The following is a 26,808-nucleotide window of genomic DNA, read 5'->3' as shown; positions in this document are numbered from 1 at the left end:
AGGACTAAATTATAGAAACATCATAAGCATTTTAAATCAAAGATCAGCTGTTTTAGGAATTCATAGTAATATCAATGCTATCTTATGTACTAACATTAGCAATCTAAAGTTTTCCCTAGCATGGGGAAATAGAGAAAAAATAATTCACCAGTTAGAAAAAAAAAATCTTATTCTAAGCTTAACATTTTTGTGATTAAAACATAAAATTATTAAGAGTGACATTTCTGTAATATTAATGGATGTGAGAATCATAAATTACTATAGAATGACTTTCTAAAAAACAATATTTAATACATTTTCTTCTTTTACTCTGATGTAACATCACATCGATCCTAACTCTGTATGTAGGTTTTGTAGCTGTATTGGGCTGTTACAAACCATGGCCCTTGAAAATCCTGATCTTTATTATTTTTCTCTGTAAGATAAAGAATGAATTTTAGCACACAAGAGATCATCTGGAAATAAATAGAAGATTTTCATACTAACAATTTTCCTCTTTTATGTTACATTCAGTATCTAATATAAGGTTTTCACTTTCTGTTTTGTCTGTAAAGAAACTAGATGGTGTTTATCTGCTTGAAAACTATCATAAGTACAGTATTATAATAATCTACTATGATAGTTCCTTCTGTGTTTCTATGATTTTCTTTATATGTATTAACTTTCCCACAAGAATATATCATTAACTCTGCCCCAATATTTATTAGGAAAAATCATCTAAGTTTTCTTGATCAGATTTAAAACTTCATCAATACTTCTACATGCTTTATGCTATTATATGCCAAAGCAGAATTACCAAACTATGAAGAATATATACTTATAAATTAATGTTACATATAATTAACATTTATATAGATTAATGTTATAAACATTTCTTATATCTCTCTTGTGAGCAAGCATTTACTTCATCTCAAAATAATCCAGTTAATCTTTGAAACTCTTTTTTTGTTTTGTTTTGTTTTAAGACAGAGTCTCATTCTATCTCACAGGCTGGAGTGCAGTGGCACAATCTTAGCTCACAGCAACCTCCGCCTCCTGGGTTCAAGTGATTCTCCTGTCTCAGCCTCCCCAGCAGCTAGGATTGCAGGCACATGCCACTGCATCCGGCTAATTTTTTGTATTTTTAGTAGAGACAAGGTTTCACCATGTTGATGAGGCTGGTCTTGAACTCCTGATCTCAAGTGATCCACCCGCCTCGTCCACTCAAAGTGCTGGGATTACAGGCGTGAGCCATCTCACCCGGCCGAAACTCTTGATATGATGTGCTGTGTTATTATACACGGTATATGCAGGGATTAGGTTAAGAAAAAAAATCTACTAGAAAAACAAATTTAAGAATTGCTCCCTTCCAATTTTCCTTCCAGTTTAGCCATTACTGGACCAAGGGTGAAAAGACTGGAAAAAAAAAAAAAAAAAAAAAAAAAAAAAACTGCCTTTCTCTCATTCTACATCCCGCCCAACTAGTAGGAGATTTAATTTTTATATACTTGTAAAAATTTGATTCATGTATGAAAATCTAGATTGTCTATGCTTTTCTTTGTTTAGTTGTAAAGAATTTACATTGTGACCTATTTATTAAGACCTGCATGTTGTGCACGTGTACCCTAGAACTTAAAGTATAATTTAATAAAAGGAGAAAAAAAAAAAAAAAGAGCTCTGAGGTATGTCATTTTGAGTGCAAAAGAGGGTCTCTATTTGCATTTGAATTACCGCTATCCTCAAATAACCAATCAAGTAATGTCTCATTTTGAAGGGCAAGTGGGTGGGAAGAAAGAGTAGTAAATATGAAGTTTATATTTCACATGATGTACCAGATCTTCCCTCACATATGATTTTTCAAACTGGGAAAGAATGGAGGAGTTGAGTGATTATTATACTCCTGGCATTTGGATGAAGACAAGGATATAGCCATGCCAATCATCTTTTCTATTTCATTTCCCCAAAGGGAAAGACCAATTAGTATGATTATCTTATTTGGTGTACTGTAATTTTACAGAAAGTATTGATTCATTTATTTAAATGTGTACCACATATTATCCCATAAGATTCCACAGTTCTGTGCCCCATAAAACTATAGAATTTCTCATTTAATAAAAATAAGCAATAAGAAAATAAGATACTACATTTTATTTGTCATCTAATCCTTTAATATTTCAAATGCTAACATTAACACTGAATCATAATCAGTGTGCTCGAATTAAAGGCAAAAATAGGTATTTTTGTTTTGTTCTATATCAGAATTGTTGAAATGTTAAGTCTTTTTAAATTTAATGATTGAAAGAAAAAAATGAAGACCACACTTAATGGAAATCAAAAGAATTTGTAGAATTTGACCATTTTCACGATATAAATACTGCATACATTTTAGCATGTATTAAAATTATATTAATATGCAATATATAATCAACATGCAGTAAAAGGTTCCTACTGATACTAATAACCATATCAGCATTTAGTTAACAGAATACCTGTATTCATCTTAGTTATATTGAAAGTGATAATTAATTGAGTTCAATCACCGGCTTCTTAAAAAAAGATTATATATGTGGTATAATGCAGTGATAGATTTTCTATAGCTTAACTAAATTGACCCAAATATGGTTATATTTGCATTATTGTAATAGCTAATCAATGAGCAGTTAATAATTGCCATTTGGTCACCATATGGCCAAACTAATGTAGTTATTCCAAGTGACCAAAATAATATAAAGAGATATTTGTTATTCTGTTAAAACCTTAAGTACAAATTGGAGTAACCATGTAACCAATATTCAAACTTGCAGTAAAATATATTTCTTATAAGAACAATATTAAATCTAAATCATATAAATGTTCTGCTGATACCATCTGAGAGCATAATATGGCTACATTCCATACTTGAGTGCCAAATTTGTTGTCTGGCTGCTCTGGGATTAAGGTACATCCAAATAAAAGCATATGGTTGAAATATACAGAAGCCTACAAATACTCAAAATGCACTTTCCTGTAGCTTTAAAAATCAACATGGACTGTCTATCAAGAGAACTACAAGGCAGCAGAAGAACTTGAGCATCTATATCTAGCTACCAAATGAAGAGCTGTGTGTATGTGTGCGTGTGTGTGTGTCTGTGTGTGTGTGTGTGTTTTCCATGCTCTTCTTTTTAATCATGGTCATGTAAATCAGCATTGAAAGCCATGTGGGTGATTAAGCTGAGAATCACACCCAAAACTTTCACAATCAGTGCACATATATGGTATTTTGGCTTCTTATATTTCTGACCATCTGTCAAAATGGCAAAAGGCCCAATTCAAAGTTGCCAGATCCTAGCAAGTAGTTTTCAGATGGTTATGGGTTTCGAGGGATATTCTAAATAATAAATAACACTTGTCATTTAAGGATTTCTGGCATTCTAATAAAAAAGAAATCGTATTATACTTCTTTTATGCCAAAGTAAATAGTATATAGATAAACATCATATTTCCTAGCAAGTGAAGTAAGTAAATGGGAACATCTTGAAACAACAACTAAAAATACTACTTCTAGGTTGTTTGAATCATTGTCTTCTTTAAATAGAGATTTAAGTTTAAGTGTTTTCCTATTCAGTAATGGACCTATATGAACTGGCCTGAACTGTACTTCTATTAACTGGCCTCAACTGGACTTAAGGGTAGGATTTGTGAAGCCAGGGCCACTGAACAGGGATAGAGTCCCTGTGTGAAATACAAAGTCTGGTGACCTGAAAACCCTGGAAATCCTTGTACTTTATTTCTCTTTCCCTTTTATTTTTGGTTCCTTTCAACACCTTACTTTACAGGTCCAACTCTCATTTTATTCATGTTTAAAATTAAGCAACTGAAATAAATAATTGCTCAAGTCTTTTTAATAGTATTTTTAAAATTCTAGAATGCATAGAATATTCTCTATTCCTCAATGCCCCAATCACAGATCTTCTCTGTGTATCTTTAAAAATGGGTCCCCCTCTTTCCCAATCAGAATTATTTCCCCATTTGTGTTCCCATAGTACTTTGTACATATATCTACTAGAATACCTAGTGCATGATAGTGTAAGTTTATGTATGTTTACGATGTCTCTGGTAAACATTTTGAGAGCTCCTCAAGAGCAGACACATTTTGGCATTCCTAATATTTAACCCAGTGTCCAGATAACAGTATCTACTGAATAGACATGTATTACAGTAAACATAGACACAAGTATACAGTAAACATAGACACAACACTAAAACAATAGTAACTTTAGAAAAATAAAATGAAACTGCATGCACACACATCATATATATTTGCAAATAAACATATATAATATGTATGCATACATATTTATGTATATATTACACATGTAATACATATATAATATATAATAATATATATAATACATATATAATAATATTCTGTTAAGGTTTTAACAGAATAAATACCTCTTTATGTTTTATATGTATTATATAGGTAATATATATTATATGTATACATATATAATATGTATACATACATATTATATATGCATATATTACATATAATATATATGCACACATATGTATATATTACATATATGTATGTATACATATATAACATGTATATATTATATATGTATACATATATCATGTATATATATGTTTATTTGCAAATTTTGGCACTCTGAAGTGAGCATGACTTGCCCTAATGCACAGGAAAAATTTGTTCTATAATCCACTTTTAATTTGATGCATCAATAATAGCTTATAAGATTTATCCCTGCCAGCATTTAATTTAATTAGGTGAGAATTCTTACATTATTTTAGAAACTAAAACTAATTATTGCTATCTTTTAGATGCTTTCTTCACAAAGACATTTATGTCCATCTGTCTTCTTTGTAGACTTTGTCAAAACTTAATGGGTTTCTATTTCAAGACAAGCTTTCGCTACATTCTCATTAGCTGCCGTTTACCTCGTTCTCTGAACTCTGTCATTTGGTTAGGATCAGTGCATTCACTTCTCATCTTCTGCATGGCATCCAGACCAGAGTGCTCCCAAACCCTGTCATCAGACCCAGGTGGCCTCACTTGGCGTTACCTTCTCACACGTGGACATTATAGATTGACTCTTCGTTCAGCTTTTTAAAGGAAGTTTCACTCTAGTACACAGACCTAAAATGACAATAATTCTTAATACTCTGTAACATGGGTAAAGGCAATAAGTGGTAGGGCTGGAATTGGAACCTAGATCTTGCCATTTTGACTTCACAGCCTTCCTTCTATTAGTTGTTTTTCCAACTGACCCATTTGATCATTCTACAATTTTCTGGAGTATTGACAAGCTATGTGTGGTATTGCCTGAGCTTACTCATTGGATATCTGGCAACATTAGGTTCCAAAGTGAGAAATGGAAATCTGGTGTCTCTAAAATTCATGCAGAGCATACTTTGAGAATGAGCCTTGTGAGACTGTAGTATCCAAAGCATTCTGTATTTCATGTAGGCAGAGTTTAAGATGAGAGATCAAAGAACAGCACACTTGTTGGATAAAATAATAACATTTGGATGTTTCCAAATGATTTACTTAAAAAAAAGGTAATTAATAAATGGAACTGGGCTTTCATTTCCTAAATAAATATTTCATAAAGTGATTGCACAAGACTTTCTTTGCATTTTGCACTACTGAAGGTTGGTCAAACATGTTGAATATGCAGAAATAATGAGATCTGTCATCCACAATGGTAATTTTGCTTGAAGTCCTGTTTTCTTTAGAGTCCTTGTTATTTAAATAAATTCACTTATCCTCATGCTAGGCTTGATGCATTTTATTTTTACTTTTTAAAAATGGCAACAATTTAAGGAGAATTTTGTAGGATAAATTATGAGATTCATATTGTACAGCACATCTTTTTAGTCTCACTAAATCTTTCTGAACATACATAATCCATATCTGTATAGAAATTGTAGAATTTTCTTTTTCAGAAAAGCACAGAAAACATGAATCTAATTCGAAGTTGGCTCAGTATTTGAAATAAAATATGAGAAAAACAAAAGTATGCAGTTAAAACTAGAACCTAAACTTTAGCTGAAAACTTTGGGGTTTTCTGAAAAGGAAATATCAAAACTGCAAGTAAGCAAAAAATAATTTAATCTACACAATGTTACTTTAAACAAATACTTATTAAAAAAATAAAGATGATGAAGAAGAAAACAAATAAAAAGACAATTGAGTATCTTTCCAGAGATTTTATTTATCCTCGAAGAGAGATGCCCTTTATCTTTATTTAAACCCATGAAGCTAACTTCATAACATTGCACAAAATTTCTTTAAGAAAAAAAAAAGCCTCATGGACTGTGGTATATAATTTTCCAATGTGTTATTTCTCAAAATAGTAACATCTTAAAATCTATACAATAAACTTCAGATTATTTCCAAACAAGGGCCATGATCAGAATAAGTTAGTAGAGAAACTTCTTTGATTCTTCTATAAGAAATTATGTTGGGAATATTAAATGCTTGGCATACAAATATTTAAAGTAGAAAAATGCATACCTAAAATTGACCTTTAAGTGGATATTAATCTTTTTGTTATACAAATATAAAAAGAAACTCACCTAGGGTTTCTTCTTTTAATAAAATTATAGAAAAAGCAATTTATATATAAATGTATTTGAGTGTCTCTAAAGTGGAAAAGAATTGTGTAGCTCAACAATGCATCCATTTTAAGCAAGTCCAAGACATTCCATGAGCTTGTGGAGCGATATTTAGGATTTCGCTGAAATGGATTTCTAAAAAACCCTTGTTCATTTTTCCCTTTGTGTGTGTGTGTGTGTGTGTGCACGCATTTTTAAAGAGATTTAATCACAATGAGTCTGATTAATTTACTTTCCTCTCATCAAAATGCTATTTAGCAAGAGTTGGATATTTGATAGCCAGTTATCTATCCCGGACCTTTTTCTTTATATGGGGAAATGCACATTTTGCCAAAATTAAATGGAAATCAAATATCAAGAATATGTGAGTAAGGTATGAGATTTAGTGAGTTTCAAAGCTATAAATAAATTACGGTTGTGGTCTGAAATTCATTCCTACTCCTTATTCTCTATACAGTATGCCAGAAGTTTCACTCTAGATACTTATTGAGGGCAGAGCTGGATTAGACTCCAGAAAAATCAGGGACGCTGGGTGGTTTAATTCAAATGAACAGCTCCAGGTCATTTTTCATACATTAATTAAAAAAATAATCAACTTAAAGAGAATTTGTCATGGCCTAGATATTGCTCTAAATACTTTACACATGTGAACTTGTTTAAGTTTCCTACCAAGTATGACGAAGGTCACATTATACAACCCATTTTACAGAGTAGGAAGTGTTAAGTAACTTGCTCATGTCCATCTAGCTGTTAAGTGGCAGAGCTGAGTTTCAAACCCAGGCAGTGAGGTTTTCCCAAAAGAAGTGCTTGAGAAAACTATTAATATCCATCTAAAGGTCAATTTTAGATGTGCATTTGTTTACTTTAAATAATATTTATATGCTAAGCATTTAATATTCCTAACATGATTTCTTTTTTTTTTTCTTTTTTTTTTTTTTTTTTTTTTTTGAGACGGAGTTTCGCTCTATCGCCCAGGCTGGAGTGCAGTGGCCAGATCTCAGCTCACTACAAGCTCTGCCTCCCGGGTTCACGCCATTCTCCTCTCTCAGCCTCCCAAGTAGCTGGGACTACAGGCGCCCGCCTAACATGATTTCTTATAGAAGAATCAAAGAAATTTTTCTACTAAATTATTCTGACCACAGCCCTTGTTTGGAAATAATCTGAAGCTTATTGTGGAGATTTTAGGATGTTACTCTTTTGGGAAATCACACATTGGAAAATTATATACCACACACAGTAAATTAGGCTTATGTCTTTTTCCTTAATAAATTGTTGTGCAATGTCCTGAAGTTAGCTGCATGGGCACTTCTTTTGGGAAAGCCCCACTGCCTGGGTTTGAAACTCAGCTTTGCCACTTAACATCTATATGGCCATGAGCAAGTTACACTAATCTAATTCTTAGATTAGGTTAATGACGCCCAAATGTGCTTCTTTAGTGACGGGATTACAATAGGAGCCTCATAGATTCTACTCAGCAGTGTGGAGGTGTTCATTTGACCTGAGGCAAGCTGAAAAGTGGTTAGTAATTCCAAAGAAAACAAGTAGCAAGGATTTAATAAATTCAGGACTCACGAGCCTTTTCTGGAGCTGCCTTTTCTTTGCATTGACGCCTTCTCATGTGGCTGCGTATCATCAGCACAATCTTTTACATTACTTCCCACAATTTCAAATGTGTAACAGACATTCCAATGTACCCCAATTTGTGCCCATTTTAGGAATCTAGACAATTCTAGGGCTAGAATATGGAATTTGGATGATTTGAGGCCATGCACAACTACTTACTACCTGGTGCTTTGGGCCAAGTCATTCGACTTTGATAAACTACGGTTTACTATCTGCAAAATGGGGATAATAGGAGTAACTACATCATCACCTTTTTTGTGAATCAAAGGAGAAATCATAGGTAAAGAACCTCAAAACGATAAGCATGTAATACTATTTACATGAGGACATTTGCATGAAGTGAAAATGTTTGCATGGAGCCACCAGTAGAAACATGGAGAAAATAGCTTGTGGTCTATTCTCTGAGCTGCAGGCTGAATTCATGTCTAGACCCTAAAGGAAGACACCAGTTCCAGGAAGCAGTCTATGAAAACACAAGGCTTACTCAGTGTTTTGTGGGGCAATATGTAGCATGACTTGGAGGACAAAAGAATTTCCTCATTGCTTTAAAACAGGGAGGGCAATAGGAAGCCCAGAAACTCTTGGGAATCTCACGATTGGGCAGTCAGGGAGCAGAGGGTAATCATGCCCTTGGTGTGCACATTGGTTTTTCTCACTGAGACAGAGGCTGTCGATCATAGGAAGCTTGCACCTTCCAGAGACTTTAAGTACCAAAAGGGAAATGTGGAGGAAGAAGGGAAGGAATGAAAATACCTTAGTGTGAAGTACACAGAAGAATCTCTTCTGGGTTTTCTAGAAATAGCAAGTTGAAACCTTGAGGGAAGCAACCTGAAATCCTTTTTGTAAATGCACATACATGTGTACACATTTGACAGTGACCCTATTAATACCTACTTTGAGGCTTGTAAAGGAAACTGGGTTATACTGGGTATTAATTTTGTCATTCTAACTACATTATAATGTCTTCAAATGGAAACCTATTTTATGAAAAGCCTCTAGTATATAGCCCAACACATAGATAATTGATCATTATTTTCCCACTCTGTGCTTTGCATAATTAGTGATCCTAGAACCACCTCTGGACTTAGGTGAATCTCCCGGTGATACGTTATCATCTTCGGCTTTCTTAAGGCTGATTTTTTGCTGTGTGTTTTGTACACCTCTGATCAATTGTTAAGGAAAAAATGTTTCAGGTTCTTTCTCAACCTCTCACCCTCAGCTTTCTAACCTGTTTCTTTATCATTTTGGTAGAGTTTCTTTTTGCTTTCATACAATCAAATAATGTTTTTTTTTTTCTGTATTATATAATATGTGGTCTAACATAAATGTCTCTAATGTTGTATAAAAAATCTTGAACACAGAAATTTCCAAAACAAAAAAATGAATGTGTAAGGTTTGTATGGATAAATTCTATTTTAGTTTTTATTAGGCTAACATTAAAATAAAAATGTTGAACTGAATGTATATAAAAATTCTTATATAAGTAATATTTTTTGGATTTTTTTCTATGTGAAAAATTATGATAGAACTTTTCAAATGCCTTGGCAAACGTTCACTGGGGTAGAGGGAGAATATGACACAATTAGAAATAATTGTCTTCCAAGACTTTTTCTCTAAACACTGGGAAAAATTATAATATTATGAATTTTAAGTTCATAAATATATATATTACACATTTCTGTAATGTTATGAGAATTGTTTTATAGGATCACATATCATCAAGAGAATTCAAAACCTGCTTTTCCTTTGTTTGATTGTATACTTAAAAACTCAATATTTTTGCTGGGATTTTTCAGACCATAAAAATATGCTAAAACTCTTTCCCTACTGGAATGCCTCTGCTTAACCCATTTTTCTACATCCTTTCTTCTTGCATTTATAACTGGATCACACCAAACCAGAATATGCCCCACAGCACATCCAAGAAATATAGTGATAACATAGGTTCACCCATATCTTTGTTACTTCCTTGGCCTTAGTTGTCGGTTGTGCCTGCTCCCCCTCCCCTTTGTTGGCAAATAGATCAATTTGAGGTGTCTGCTTTATTTCTCACAAGCATATGTAAGCATTTATTTATGGGTTTTCGCTTAATGCATTCCATATTAGAAAAGGCCAAGAGTACAACATTTCTTTAAAAATTCAAATTTCTTGAGAAACAGGGAGGTGGTGAGGGGGAGGGAGTGTTAACTTGGCAGACTGTGTTTAAAATATTTTGCAAGAGGAGCCCCCTGAGGAGCTGTCCATTAAACTCCCACCATTTTGCTGTGAGTAGTGAATGTTTTTCCTGGCTCTGAATGTATGTGATTCTTAAACGTTCTCACAGGTTGAAACAAAAAGAAATAACTGAATGTATACTTGACTATTCATGACTAAATTGTCTCTATTTATTATAAAGAGAATTTGTTTCTTGCTTGGACTTCATACTTTCTTTTATTTTTCTTAGAGAAAGCATAATATGTGGATAAGTTTTAACACTAGTCCTCTAAGAATATCAGAAGGAACATTACATTTATGCCACGATTTTTTTTCTCTTGTCTGCATTTGCCTGATTTTGAAGTGCTATTCACAGTCGCAGGAAAGCAGTTACGTCTTTGAAAAGCACAAAATAAATTCTGTTCACTGAGTGGGTAATTGTTCAAGGTCATCCATTTATTGTCTTTGTCTTGATTGTTTGAATTAGTAGCTAATAATGGTGCTGAAATGTGAATGAATTATTAGCAATGGGGCATATTTTGGGGAGTGTCAGGAAATATTACAGGGCAATTAAGGTTATCCAATAGCAAAGCTGTGTTCCCAGCAGATGTCTTGTAATTACTGTGTTTAAGGAGTGTAAGGCTTAAACTAAGATTACAGCTTTTATATTGTCTGCCTTTAGAAGTCATATTTGGAATTTATTCAGTTTATTCTCCTGCCCTTTCCCTTTTGTTCTGATTCTGTCACTTACATTTTCATTTAAACATAGTCTTCTTATGAATTAAAATAAGCATCAGCAGATGGTATGCAGTATAGATGTTTATAAAATAGGAAAATGCTTGCAGAGACATTTAAAATGACTATTGATAAATAATTTACATTGATATTATTTGTTGCTCACTTTTTAATTTCTGGAATTCAAATATTTTAAAATCTCAAATAGTTTCACAACCTGGCATTTATTAAAGTGTTGCCCCAATTTATTCATACTTACCAGGGTGGTAAAAATCATTCAAGAAATGTTGAGTTACATATAATCTGGGAGCTCCTAAATTTTAAGAGCAACACTCATTGCAAAGTTAATTTCTTCTTTCAACATTGACCTGTCACAATGGTTGTTGTTTCATTAAGTTTATAAAAGATATTAAAATAAGTGGAGTAAAAATTGTTATGTCTCTAATAATAAGTACTTTTGATTTGCAGATAGAGCGTTAGGAAACAGCACTGCATGCACTGTTCACATCTGCTGTGAGTATACTTGACACAGCTGCGGTGGAGAGATGCTTGAAAAACATACTGTAAAATACACTCGGTTTCCTCTTATTGACATATTTAGCAGAACAAGGCTAATTGGACTATTCCAAGAAAGTACTCATGATCAAATCTGAAAGTTGATGTATTCAACCAACTCATAAATTATCAGAGGACAAAGAGAATGAGTGGATTGGGGTTGGGGTGGGGGGAACCTAGCAAAGTGTCCTTATTTGTAGATTGCTGTCTCTCCTGCACTTTATAAAAATTTTAAAAGAACTAAAAAGAAAACAAATAAAGAATGAGCATTAAGGTAAAAAAAAAATGTCAAGCATTAAAATCTATAGGTCTTTAGCTTACAATTATTAAAACTTTCTCAGTTTTATATTCTCCATAGAATTGAACAGATTATCTTGCTGATAAAAATGCCACTATTAATAACACCTGTGAGACCTTGGATTTTCTTATTGTATTTAATTTTAACATATTTAGGAAATACTAGTTAGGGCTTTGCTAATAATTTTTGAATAAATAATTTCAAACATAAGTTTTCTCAAACTTTTGGAATAATTTTATGAGTCATTGGAAGCCTTAAAACAATTGGTTGCTGAGTCTTGAATTTCTCCTTATAAATGGCAAAGCATGAAAACATTTTATAGTTAGAACATTTTGGTCACTATCTTTGATAGACTTATTATGAATATTAGCATTAAATAGGCATATATATTTATGCAATTTTAAAACACTTTGTTTAAAATTAAACAAGCAATTTTTGCACACTTACTCTTTGTATGCATTGTGATAAACATTCACAGAAGTATGCCTCTGAGTAAGACACAGATTCTCTTCTCAAGGAAAAAGGGAATTTTGTTTTGTGGACCAGATAGGTGTAAGGTACATACTGTGACCCAAAACAAAATGTTGCTAGTGTTGTAATAAAAACGCAATGCACAGTGGCAACACAGTGGCATTTCAGATATGTCAATGCAAGTGATTGGAGAAGTTTTCCTGGGCCTTTAGCATTTTGTGTATGAAAAAATAGGAAATAAGTTAGGTCAAAGAGGGAAGAGCAAATGATAGGAACTCTGGATCAAGAAATGGACTTTGGGGACTTGGGGAAAGGGTGGGAGGGGGTTGAGGGATAAAAGACTACACGTTGGGTAGAGTGTACCCTGCTCAGACGGTGGGTATACCAAAGTCTCAGAAATCACCACTAAAGAACTTACCATTTAACCAAACATGACCTGTTCCCCAAAAACCTATTGAAATTTAAAAAAAGAGAAATGGATGGAAGTGTAAAGGGATTGTCTTATTTAGAGATGAGAAAATAATCTTTTATTGCTAGGATGTAGTTTTATAACATTGATTAATAAAGAAATAAACTCTAGTTAGGTTGGAGTTAGACAAGATAAGGACTTAAATGTCACACAGAGGAGTTTAACATGATCAGTCAGTAGTTGTTTTGGGGTTTTGAACAAGAAAGTGAATGACCAGATCTGTGATTAGGAGATAATTTTGGAAGCTCTGTGAAAGATGGAATTAAAGGGAGAGATTGGTGATAGAAAAATCAGCAGGAACCTTATTGCAATAGCTCAGTTTAGTGACAAAAGAGTCCTAGAAACCAGTAATTGTGTATTTCACCATTTTTTGTATTTTCTCATTTTATCTTCTCTCTCCTTCGCTCTCCATTGCTGTCAATAACCCAAGAACAACAAGAAAAAAACCTCAAAAACTAATATGTGTTTGCTTTTAAAAATTCAATTAATAACTCAAAATAATAATAAAAACTCTGGCACCCAGGGACAAAAGAGGGAGAGGGGACACTGAAGTGTAATTTAAACACAAATTTTGATATAATTTTATTGAAAGGAGGGAGATAATAGAAATAAAAATTTCTACCAAAATAAAATATTCTTTCTTCAGCCTTCATATTACTAAATAATATATATTACTGCTATCAATGACTTCTTTTTATGCAATATTAAAATTAGCACTTTTGTACCATGATACGAAATTCTCTCCACTCCCGTCTCCCTCCTGTCAATAAAATTTTGTCAGAATTTGTATTTAAATTACCACTTCAGTCTTCACCCCTCAACTTTTTAAAAGTTGTGTTACATTGTTCACTTCTGAACCAAGTCATTTACTAAGATTTGCACCCTTACCTAAATAACTCTTTGTTTGTCCTGGAGTTAATACTTGTGTCTTCTTTTTCATAAATTGCTACATTCCAAACAATAAAACACCTATGGAAATTGTTTTGTTTATGTCTGCTTATAGTCAGTCTCACCAGGTAACGTGTCATGAATTCATTGGTTCCTTTTTTGTTTCCTGGAAACATTCATTCCTTAGTCTTCATGCTCTCAATAGCCTTGGGGCTTCTAGAAGAATGGCTGATGTCTTAGGATTTCCCTTCAACAATATTCCAGGAATTCTTTTCAACCTCTCCTGTGTTGTAATCATTTTTCATTAATCCTATGTCTTGTTTATTTATTCCATTATTTTGGTGATGTATATCTTCCAACAGAAGGGTGTATCACAAATACATATTTTTAGATCTAACCTATCTGCAAGTTGCTTTACTTAATCTTTGTCTTCTGGTTAATTTTTTTAATGGAGCATAGAATTCTAGGTTAGAATTAATTTTCTTTCAGAAGTCTAAATGTTGTAACTCCCATATGTGATCTTCTTTATCTTTATAGAAGTTTTCAGCATCAAATATTTATGTGCATTGTACAATTTCAGAATGATATACTTTTGAATATGTTTTTATTCATTTATTATGTTGACTCTTCAGTGTGTGTTTTTCTTTATTTATTTAGCAAATATTATTGGATATTGTCAATATGTAGATACTGTTCTAGATGTTAGGGGGAAAAAGTGGTCTATATTCTTAAGTTCTTGGAAATTTCATTCAATTATTTCTTGTATTATTTTTAAGATTCAATGGCTGTGGAATGTAAAGAGATCCCCAGAGAGAGTATAGAGTGGGAAGAAGACCTTGAAGACAACAATAAGAGGAAATGAAAATCATCAATTAGAGGTTGATAGAAAATATCAGGTAAGTAAGATGAGACTCATTAATTTACTCAGACACTCATCCAACCTCACTCTTGGGAGCCTGTGGTTTCTGTTGCACATGACTCCTGTAGTTCATGGAAGTGAGCCACTTCTCTGTTGCTCCCTCCCTTGGGCAATAGCAGAGTGCCTGTAGTCACGGCATGCTCACTTGACCCCTTGGCCCATCTCTAGCTCAACCCTAGGGATAGTGGCTAGTCTGTATATCTGTATTCCCAAATTTCTTAACATTATTTACTGCTGCTTGCAAATCCCTCATTACTTCAAACCTCTGTTACAGTTAAAAAAATTATCATAAACTTCTTTGTTCAAATTGATTGGATCCCAACTGATTCATTGGATAAATAGAAATCAACTATAAACATGTATAAAATTATTATACCCCCCAGATTATATTAATGTTAGCTATCTTTGGATATATTGTCATTATATTGCTTATCTGCATATTCTAAGTCCTTACAATAAAACTATGTTTGTGATAAGAAAATTATCAACATACTTTTCTTAATCCCCAAATAAATTGTTTTTTATCCACCTATAGACAGTAAAGAATGACCTGCAATTACCTGCAATTACTCAGTATGATTTAATTTGACTCTTTGTGCCTTGTTCAAATACTGTGTGATGAACTTAGAGATAAATAACCAACAGAAAACCCAGAGTTTTGGTACTGTTTCCAGTAAAAATTCATGATCCAAGGTAATTTACTGATGCATTAATGTTCATGGAACATTGCAAGAAATTATTTTCAGAAGTAAGGCAGGTACACAACAGAAGTGTTAGGGGTTTCAGCTTTCCCATTACATGGAATAATCTTCCTTGTCTAAAACTTTATTGGTTCCCACATCTAATATATATTTACAGAGATTGGAGGGAGGGTTATTTAAACCTTTTTGACATCTGAATTTGAATTTTAGTTGACATCATATAAAAATCAGACATTGTATTGATCAGAAGTAATCTAATTGGAAAATGTCCACCATTTTAAAATTTGACTTCTCTTGATATTTGTTTATGTGTACCAGATCACAGGAATTCTGAAATGAAAACACTTTTACTTCAATAGAGAACCTTAGGTAAGCTAGGTAGTTACACAAAAGGCCAGTAGAAGGGCTAGGGAACACACAGTGAAACTGGAGTAGTTCTCTTAAAGTTTGATTTAAAGTATAAAGTGGTTTTCAAAACTTGAAATTTTCTTTCTCTCAGAAAATACATAATTTTCACCTTTAACCTGGCTCAAAGTTAACTTGCAGTTACAGCTTTGACATTAGTAAAATCCTGCACTACTACTATTTTTAAAGCACTATTGCAAAAACTTCATATATACCATATTCTATATTTTATTTTGAAATAAAATAGAAAACTTCGTCATATGCATTTGATTGTTTTACTATTTGTTAAAATAATAGTTTCACAATAATTTTAAAGTATAACTGTAGTATGTTAGCAGTTAATCTTACTTTTCCTGGTTCAACCTAAAATTTCTGCCCTGGAAAACAATTTAGCAGGTTTTTATCAGTGTACTAGACGGTAGCCTCAGAATGAAGCAAAGGTGTGTTCTGGGAATAAACCACAATGCTTTAAGAATTGGAAATGTTACAAATGTTACACAATTAAAATTATAAGACACAGAAAAAGGACTAAATCAATTTTGTTTAACATATCATTGTGTAATATTATGTATGAAATATACGGGCTTGGTGTGGAAAACCAGGTGGACAACTCAAGTTTATTTTATGAAGTATTGCCAAACATGAGCTGCTCTTGATAATATTGGAACTCAGATTGGAAGTATTGCCATAGAGACTACACACTTGATAGGAACAGTTTTCTTTTCTTCTTTAAAATTTGATAAGTAATTTTGATATTTTCAACTTCATAGCATCAGAAAAGTCATTCAAAATATTCATGAAGATATTAGAATTCCTTCTTCTGGAATAGAAATACATTTGTTTTATTTTCAGCCTTAAGTCACTCATTTTTAGTTATTGGTCTGATTTTCCTAAATTTAGGATAATAATATCTTGTCTAATCTGTTGTCATAATAGAAAAGATCATTTTATGTACGATTTTGGTTAGCTTCTGGTTTGCTTTGTCAAATTTAGAACCACTTGAACATCGTGGTTTCTAAATTTAGTCAAACCCTTTGAGCTTTAAGTTCCGTTTGGCGCTGGCTGAACATGAACTGCTGCTTTGAAAAAAAAAAATCTCTTGGCACTATCAGAATCTAGATGTGTGCACTGCACAGACCTCCTCTTATTTAAAAGAAATACATTCACTTTTTTTGAAAGTTGGGAGCTCCAAGAGGATAAATAATAAAATGAGAAACTTGAAAGAAATAGGTCATATTTTAAAACAGCTCTCAAGCAGAATTAGGCCTTTGGGTTTAGGGCATGATATTATTTAAAAGAGAGACAGAGAGATCCATTTTAGTTATTTTAAAATGTAGTGATTTAATTTTTCTCAGGAAGTTAAAGCAAACTCTGTCCATTACGTTGCCATTAGTCTGGGGTTACTAAGAAGGATCTTGTTGAAGTATTTTATTTTTCATTAAAGACAACTTATTTTCCACACTATAAGGGATAATCAGAATATACATCCCTCAAAGTCAGTGGGTTAATTTTCTTTTTCATACTTGTACAATAAGTTTAATACATAATGATAATTAAAATTAATATTTATGGCTGGACATGGTGGCACACGCCTGTAATCCCAGCACTTTGGGAGGCCAAGGTGGGTGGATCACCTGAGGTCAGGAGTCTAAGACCAGCTTGGCCAACATGGTAAAACCCCATCTCTACTAAAAATACAAAAATTAGCTGTGTATGATGACACCTGCCTGTAGTCTCAGCTACTCAAGATTGTGAGACAGGAAAATCACTTGAACCTGGGAGGCAGATGTTGCAGTGAGCCAAGATTGCCTCATTGCACTCCAGCCTGGGTGACAGAGTGAGACTCCATCTTAAAAAAAAAAAAAAAAAAAAAAGAAAAGAAAAGAAAGGAAATAAAAAGAAAGAAAAATAACATTTACAAGGAGACACGTCAGGCAATGTCCTAAGCTTTTTACATGTAATAATTCATTGACTACAACTACCCTTTAAGATAGATACTACTATTCCCAATTTACAGATGTCGAGGCTGAGGCTCCAATGGTGAACTAACTTTCTAAGTACCACACAGATAGTAACACAGGAAGTTGCACAGGAAAAGCCAGGGTCAGAACCAGAGCCATCTGTTAACTCCTGAGAATATGCAGTATGTCAGTAGTAGGCTGGACGAAATCTAAAAGCAACCATGTTCAGGGATCCAAGTTTCCCCCTCATTCTGTCCACATCAAGCAAGTTAGCCTGGGTTTATGTAGCAAAGATTTTTTTTCTCAACTTGTGCACTCATTCTTTAGACACTTGTACAGAAAGCTTATGTAAAACCTGCCACACCTGATGTTCAAATTATAACATAACACAAGGTTGTAAGCTACTCGAGGTTTTCTAAAGGAATCTCGCTTGTCTCTTAAACTGAACATTCTGTCAACTTGCTTGAAACTTTCTGGGAAAACACATACACACACACACACCACACACACACACTTCACATGATTCTTTGTATTTCCAGTCTCAGCATGCTTTTCCTTCCTTGGTGGTTCAAGTCTAGGCTGGGCATTCCAGGTTTATGTGTTCATCCTCTAATATTCTCTAGGCTATTTCCCTGTATGCTTTGATGGCTTCTCCTGTAGGCCTCATGCACAGTTAGTAAGCGCTGGTTGTAACTAAATGAATAAATAAAGGAACCGCTGTAACACAGAGAGCTGCTGCTCCTGAAAGGTGACTCTTTAAACACAAATAGGAGAGAATATTCTGTAGTCAGACTTCTGAAGGCAGATACGTTTTTTCTTTTGTCTGAGAATAACCGAAAATCTGGTTAGGGAAAGGCGCAGAGAAGTAATCTTTTCTCTATGCTTACTGCCCCCTTGTAAGATAAATTCGGAGTGGTCCCCTAAAGAATTGGGAGGATTAAACTGAAATGCCATTGAGATCCTATCTGAAAACACTTTGGGATAACATCTCCAACTCTAATGAGCCTATCTACTGCCAGCAAACAAAACAGAACATTTAGATATGTTTACTGTTTTACAGCAGGTTGGACCTTATGGGTGAAATTTCCTAAATCATACTTTCCTTTGTTATTTTAGTTTTAGTTTATTACTCTTAGGTTTCCTTCGTAAGGATGCTAGAGAGCCAAGAGACGCGTGAGCCCTATGGAAAGAAATTGTTCAATACCAACCAGCCCTTCCCCATAAAGAGGTAGTCATTTTCCAATCTTTGTGTGTGTGTTTAAGACAATAAATGAATTTATTGTACCTTCTTATAGTGCAGCCATAATATTGGGTATTCAATAAATTTTGTACTGAATTGGATTGAATATTTTAGCTCTTACCTTAAAATATCTTTCTTACAGTAACAAACTGAGTGAAAAGTGCACAAATGGTCTCCATTTTATGTTGGATTATACATGACATTTCCAGGAAGTAAAAAATGTAAGGAATTGCAGGGGTAATAATTTGTTGAGTGTTGGAGATAGAAATATCAACAAAATGATATGCTCCAAGCTCATCCACTACTTAATGGTGGATAGTTGGTTTCTATTCTGTGTCTTTAAGTTATTGTCACTGCCTCATCATAAATTATAGTGACATACGCTATAGCTATTTCTTATATTCTTCTATAGCCGAGTAAGCAGAATTACCAATTTCACATTTTCTGTGCAGTTCCCTGTAGATGGAATGTTTTTTTAAAAAAATGGGAACTTGAATGAGAATAAAGGGTAGAAGGGCTATAACAACCCAAAATAAATAAATTTGTAAAACTCTATCATCATGCATTCATTTTTCCATGTGCTCTGGTGTGTAAATTCTTTTTTCCCTACAGAGATAGCTGACAGAGAGTATAAATGCTTATGTATCTTTAAAACAGCCACTATTCCAATAAAAGAGAATAAAACTAAAATGTTAGTATATGACTGCAGCCAGAAAAATCAAGAAATCTGCCTCTCCATACTTCACATTAGCTTGAAATTTTTTGTCTTCCTTTTGCCTGTTTGAGTTTTAATTTTCTTTTTTTAAACTGGAGCATATGAATTTTGCAAAAGTAATTATTAGCTCTTCTCCACAGGTTTTGTTTGTTTCTGAAAAATTAGGTTTTCTTGGAAATTTGCTTTAGCGAGTAAACCATATTTAGAAAATTATCTTAGAGAAGACACTCAAAATGTATTAAATAAATTAATTAATGTGTTTTACTTCATGTAAATGCACCTATTTGATTATACAGCTTTGAATAAGAAGATTTCAAAGAGAGATTGTAAAGAGAGGGATCACGTTTGAAATCCCTTTCAGCTCTAAGCTCCTTCTTTGCCATCCTTTTTGGGTCATCTTGTCTAAAACTTCAAAATTAGTATCTGAATGTAGCATGAAGCTACCCTAATCTCTACACAGCAAGAAGGAAAAATATAACTCATAGAATGTGATGAAAACTATTTGAAGTATATTAAAAATAAAAATTATTTGGCGGAATATACACAAAACCAAACAGTGTTTACCTGGAGAGGGTGTGATGGGAGAGTCTGGGCAGAATTTAGTTTCTTCTACTAGATTATAAGTTTTATACAGCAAAGTCATGTCAGTTTTGTTTTCTATTGCATGTCTAACTGCCAATATGGGGTTCAACCCATGATACATGTTCAAGAAATACTGATTAAATGATATTATATTCATTTTTCTTCTGTATAGGTTTTTACAAAGAAAAAAAATTCCTTTTCTAATCACAAAAATAAGCAATAAAGTTTTTTAAACAACTATGCAATATAGCCTATTACTGAACCTCTGTAAACATTTGTTGAGTGACTGAACCCAAGCAAAGAGCATGAAGTTAGTTGTGCAGACTGCGAAACATGAGCCACTATTCTTCAGCAGCATGAAAACCACACCTTTTTCTTCAGGATAAAACTGAACACCTAACACAGGCATGCCCAGGTCACCTGTGTCATGGCTCTTCCAAGTGTTTCCCATCATTAGGCTGATGCTAAACAGGCCAGAACTTCCCAGTGGGAGTTTATTTGATATATCTCTACTCCACTTCAAATGTATCTCTAACTCCAAGTATTCACTTTCCATCTTCTACAGACTTAGAGAAAGAAGTGTCATTTTCGATCTCAAAAGCTCATGTCTCCACCTGTGCCTGGGATCCAATCCCCATGGTCCTGCTCCAGGACTTGATTCCACCAAGTTGCCCTCTTGTTTCTGGAATACAACTCCTTACCATGGCTGCTCCCATCCATTCCACAACTGTGCATGACTCATATCTTCTAAGAATAAAAAAATCCAACCTCCAGCACCCAAGGAGCTGATCAATTCATTGCCCCTTTAATAATTTCCCATCGCCTTCCCAAGGTAAATGATTCACTGAAAATCTGGGTGGCATTTGAAACCTGTGGGGAAGCTGGTGAGGTGGAATTCTGAAGGAGCCTACACACCAGCAAGATACCATCCAATAGGTTTGGCTGGACTTCTGCTCCTTGGCTACTGCTGCTGATTCCCACTCCCAGCCCTGACTGTTGCGTTCACCTCATGAAGCTCTTTGTTTTCTCCAGTGGGGACACAGTATTTAGCCTCGTCATTCCCCTGTTGTCTGTGACCAGCCATAACCTTCTCATGGCTGTTTTCACGACTGCATGACAGAGTTTTTTCAAGTTTTTCATCACTATAAAATCAGACAAGGTTTTTGTTTCCTGATCACCCACTTTCTCCTTAAATCTTACACTTCAATTTCTGCTTCCGTCATTTAATAAAACCTCTCTCACAAAGATATGATTAAGAAATTCTTACTTGCAAAACAATGATTTGTTTCAATGTCATTCTATTTCTCTTCTCTGGATTGTTTATTACTATAGGCTAGAGATCACAAACTGGCACCCTGTGGACCAAATCAAGATAGCAGTGGATTTTCCATAAGGATATTGTGTTTTTAAAAATGTATTTCTTTTGAAGTCAGTTACTTTATATGGGTCACATGTATTTCACTTTGCCTTTGTCCCATGTCTTCTTATTACTTTAGACTTGGATTGCTGCAGTATTTGCCTGACCACTGAAAAGATTCAACTTTGCCACTCTTAGATGATTCTCTCCTTTGAGCTACTACTCTACTCTTTCTTTGTTGTCTTCAACTACCTTTAGGATCACTCTTTCTGTTTCTTCTCTCTCAAGTTCTTCCAATTCTGCTTCCTCATCCCATCTTTGAGATATAGATACTTTATAGGGATTTGCTCACAGTCTTTATTTTTTCTCGAACCACACTCACTTCCTTGGTAATTTTGCTCAATCTTATACTCTCAATTGGCAGCTTTACCTAGTGACTTCCAAGAATCCACCTGTGTCCTCCTGACTGCCTGTGGGTTCTAGTGTGCATTGTACATCTTCAGCAAAAATTCTGCAAATCATTTAAATTGAGTATATATAAACTAATATTTTTATTGTAGCCCCAAAACCTACTCTTTTTCCAACATATCCTTCTGGTTATTAGTAACTTCCTAATTGACTAGATTAAAAATGTCAATTATTACTACTATCTCTCTCTAATGACTCTTTATTGTCAAGTTCTATTTGTTGCCATCTATCATATTTCTTTATCCTCATTTCCACTTCCCTTATATGATGCTCATGAAAAATCAGCTTTTCTTTAATTTGATGGTGCTGCCAATAGAGTAAATTTCTTTTTGATTACACAAAATATTGCACATCCAATATCCAGCATTTTCCTAGACATACTACTGTTACTCTTTTTTAATATATTGTCTTGGGCTCACCTTTCTTCCCTTGATGAGTATCATGAAGTCTGTTTTTCCACACCTGAGTGTCTCACAGACTCACCTCTCCTTCTTACAAAGACATTCCCAAAGAACATCTTACATTACATGTGTGTATAAAAGGAAGCCTGTAATTTTGACCTAGTAAGGAACTAGTGACTGACTGATCACCCTTCCTTTTTGTAATTCAGTTTAAGAAACAAAAGTTTAATTTTAAATTCTAATTTTATAGTCATATTTTCTACAATATTTGTTATTTCATTCTTTCAACAAGTTAATATACTAACTTTTATTCCTAAACCAATTATTTTTTCCTTATTCATTTTATAACTCATTTCCAGATTAAACTTTCTGAAACCTAGTTCCATTAAGTTTCCTCTACTTTTCAAAAATATAACAATGGTTTCCTCTTGTGTATAAAATATAATGTTCAACTTCAGTGTAGGGCATTCAATTCTTTCCACAACCTGAACCCAAAATTTTTTCCAACCTAATTGTCCCATGTACATGTGCCACACCCTTCAGCTAAACCAAAACTTTCACCTTCCACCCTGTGGTGGATAGGCTCTCTTGTGCCTCCCCATCATCCCCATCTCCTGACATTTATGGCCTTGAATAGTACTGTCCCCTGAGTATGACCATGACCTGTGATTTGCTTCTAACCAATAGGATACAGCAAACAAGACAGGAGGAGTGTGATTACATGTTTATGATTACATAGAGAATAAGGTGTGATCATCTTTTTTTTTTGAGACGAAGTCTTGCTCTGTCGCCCGGGCTGGAGTGCAGTGGCCGGATCTCAGCTCACTGCAAGCTCCGCCTCCCGAGTTTACGCCATTCTCCTGCCTCAGCCTCCCGAGTAGCTGGGACTACAGGCGCCCGCCACCTCGCCCGGCTAGTTTTTTGTATTTTTTAGTAGAGACGGGGTTTCACCGTGTTCGCCAGGATGGTCTCGATCTGCTGACCTCGTGATCCGCCCGTCTCGGCCTCCCAAAGTGCTGGGATTACAGGCTTGAGCCACCGCGCCCAGCAGGTGTGATCATCTTGTGAAAGTTTATTTTTTCCTGGCTGTATTTAAAGAACTATACTGTTATGTTGTAGGCTGTATGTTGGGTGACCACTGTGACAAGGAACTTAGGGTGGTCTCTAGGAGCTGACGATGTTCTCCAATTGAACATCAACAGGGCATTGAAATTCTCTGTCCTTCAACTGCAAGGAACTAAATTTTGTCAACACAAATGAATCTTTCTCCAGTTGAGTTTCAGATGAGACTGCACTTGCAGACAAATCCTTATTGCAATCTTGTCCACCCTAAACAGAGGACTCAGCTAAGCCCTTCCCAGATTCCAGATCCATAGAAATTTTAAGGTAACAAATGTGTGTTACATTAAACTGCAAATTAGTGATAATTTATTACTCTGCAATAGAAAACTACTACTCACCTTTTGTTTTTGCATTATGTCTGAAAAGTCTTTCTCTATCTGATCATACATTTTAATTCTACCATATGTTATAACGCAATGCCAGTTACTCCAAGAAGTATCCTCACGTCTTGGGAAGCAATCTATTCCATCTCTCAACTCCAACATCACCTTATTGGATCTGCTTCTAAGAACATACTTCTTTTACATTTTTATTATGGGTGCTTACCTTCTCTTTTAGACCATAACCTTCTAAAATGCGGAATTTGTATTTGATTCATCTTTAATAACAAGGGATCCAACACATTGCTTTGAATATATTAATAGCTCAATAAATACTTTCACTAAAAATTTTACAAAATATTTGAGCCTAAATATTTCGGTGCTGGGAAGATTAAAATATATGCTTTCTGTTTTATACAATGACAAGCTTAGTGGGCAGTTGATCACACTAGTAAATACTGCAGAGAAGTAGACTCGCACTTCTCATTATTTTTTCATAACCTGCTCAAACTCCTTTGCATTGTGAAATACAAGAAGTTTTTCTAAAGGAATGATACAAATACATAGTATTAGACAAAATTAGAAATTAATTTTTATGTAAATGATAATAGTTTTCTAAAGGTTTCACAAAGGACTTACTATTAAAATAAAGAAAAGCAGTTTAACTTTATTTCTCCATGGTCTACGATATTTGTCTTCTATTGATAATGAACATTCTATCTGCTACACTCATAACTATTGTCTGTATTGGGAGAATGATTTTGATTAACATACATAAGAGCATAAAATACAAATTTAACCTTTTTTAGTTTTTCAAAAAAGTCTATAAAAATAGTAAGTGAAATGAAAGTAATTTTCTATTAGCAGGAAGATAGTCTAAGGCTGTGTTTATGCTTTGTGGAACATCCGTGTTGTATGTGAAAGGAAGCTGTACTTTATAAGAATTGCTGAATAGTAAAGAGAATTGGAATAATGTTTAATATTACATATGGTAATACCATTAAAATATAAGCAGATTTGTACATGTTTTCTGCTAGGAATGTGTCTTCATGTACTAGTTCTGTCTACACTGAGAAGTCATGATTATTATATCCTTATTATATATGAATTAGCTCATTTCCTAATAGCAGTAAGTGCCAGTGTATCAAAGATATAAGATTGTTCTGAAAACTGCTTAGATGTAATGGAGACTCAGGACACTTTTCTAAATTTTCATTTATTCAAATATTATTTATTTACAGAACTATGGTTTTTAAAAAGAACATTTTTAGATCTGTACTATATAACCCTGGTAGAACCAGTATCACACCAAGTGTGTTTGATAAACACCTCTAAATTGCTAAGAGTAAGATGAAAATGATCTTTTGTGATAAGAGATTTAAAAATGGTAGTCTATCTCAAAAATATCAAAAATAAAAGAAGGAATAAAAGCTTCACAACAAATTAATGCTTTACTCCCTAATATGCTTCCTTTAAGTATAAAACATTCCATTTAGCATTCAGAAACTGCTATTGAATCAGTCTACATCAAAAACATATTCACTCACTACAATTTGTGTTGTCATTTTGGAATATTACTTCAAAGCATGAGTCATAAAGCATGTGAAGTGCTATTGTCAAAAAAGTCATAACATACATTATTTAAAGGAACACATTAAATTCTACATTATTGTAAATATACTTTTCATAATGCTGTTTGCTAAAATACTTTAAAAAATCTTCAAATTTACTTTCAGTGGCTTTTCATTGAATGGGAGATTTTTAAAGCATATACTCTCATTTTGTGCTTCTCTGCAAGGTGATAATTTCAAGATTATCATTATAATGAGTACATTTTTTAAAATTTAAATGTCTTAAATTCAATATGCCTATAATTTTCTGTGAATCTGCACATATAAGTATCCAAACATAATTCTTATGAATATAGATTTGATCTCCTTTCCCCTCACTTTCCTGCAGAACAGCTAGAGTAATCCATTTAAAATGAAACCCAGATTATGCCATTCTGCTACTTAAAACACTCCAATATCTCTCCATAACACTTAGGATAAACCAAATTACTTGGCTGCTCAACACCCTACTTGATTGGTCCCTGCCTCAACCTCTCTAATGTCAATGCCTATCATCCTTCCTTAGTTCAGGGTGTGATATACCAGCTATACTGGTAACGTAGTGGCCCTTGAATGTCCTTGAATATGTGAAGATTTACCTCTGCATTATGGTCACAGCTGCCACCCCTTTATCTTCTTATGCTTATTTCCTTCTTGACACGCAAATCTTAGCTTAAATGTCACCATCTCAGAGAAGTCTTTGTAGGTCACCAACCCAAAAGTAGCTGCCATCTTCCAGGCATTGTCCATAATTTCACCCTTGCTTAATTTTCATCTGAGTTGTCATCCTTTGTGTATGTAGGTGTATATATATTTATTTTGGTTTGGTGTCAGCCACACCCAACCAAAAGTAAGCAGCATAGACCTAGTGCCTGGCATTTAGTAGATGTTTTGAAGGGATGAGTGGAACATTAAGATACAGAGGGCTTGCTGTAGCTTAACTCCTAACTCTTAAATTTTGGCTTTTTCTCTCATTTGCTGTGACTTTAGGCAGTTACTCAAACTCTCTAAGCCTATTTCCTAATCAGTAGAAATAAAATTGTCATATCTATTTCATGAGGATTTTTGAATAATAATGACATACTATGTATTCAATATTTAACTTGTTGATTGATACACAAGTCAAAAATTGTTAGCTATTTAAATGCATATATATGTCTGTATACCTATGTACA

General features: G+C 33.8%; 2 long non-coding RNA genes across 2 annotated transcripts in view; one reads left to right on the top strand and one right to left on the bottom strand.

Annotated features, from left to right (window-relative positions):
- On the bottom strand, positions 1-26,413 carry LOC112614219. Its single transcript, XR_003117054.1, has 3 exons — positions 26,233-26,413; positions 15,608-15,782; positions 1-415 (listed from the first exon to the last, which is right to left on the bottom strand). It is a non-coding gene; the product is annotated as an uncharacterized LOC112614219 (long non-coding RNA).
- The window catches only part of LOC112614227, a 57,044-nt gene continuing 53,870 nt past the window's right edge, over positions 23,635-26,808 (top strand). The window contains exon 1 of the long non-coding RNA XR_003117057.1: positions 23,635-23,967. This is a non-coding gene — a long non-coding RNA (uncharacterized LOC112614227). The remainder of the gene's footprint in view (positions 23,968-26,808) is intronic.

The sequence above is a fragment of the Theropithecus gelada genome, chromosome 1, assembly GCF_003255815.1.
Source record: "Theropithecus gelada isolate Dixy chromosome 1, Tgel_1.0, whole genome shotgun sequence".
Lineage (NCBI taxonomy): Eukaryota > Metazoa > Chordata > Mammalia > Primates > Cercopithecidae > Theropithecus > Theropithecus gelada.
This window is presented reverse-complemented; position numbering and strand designations above follow the sequence as displayed.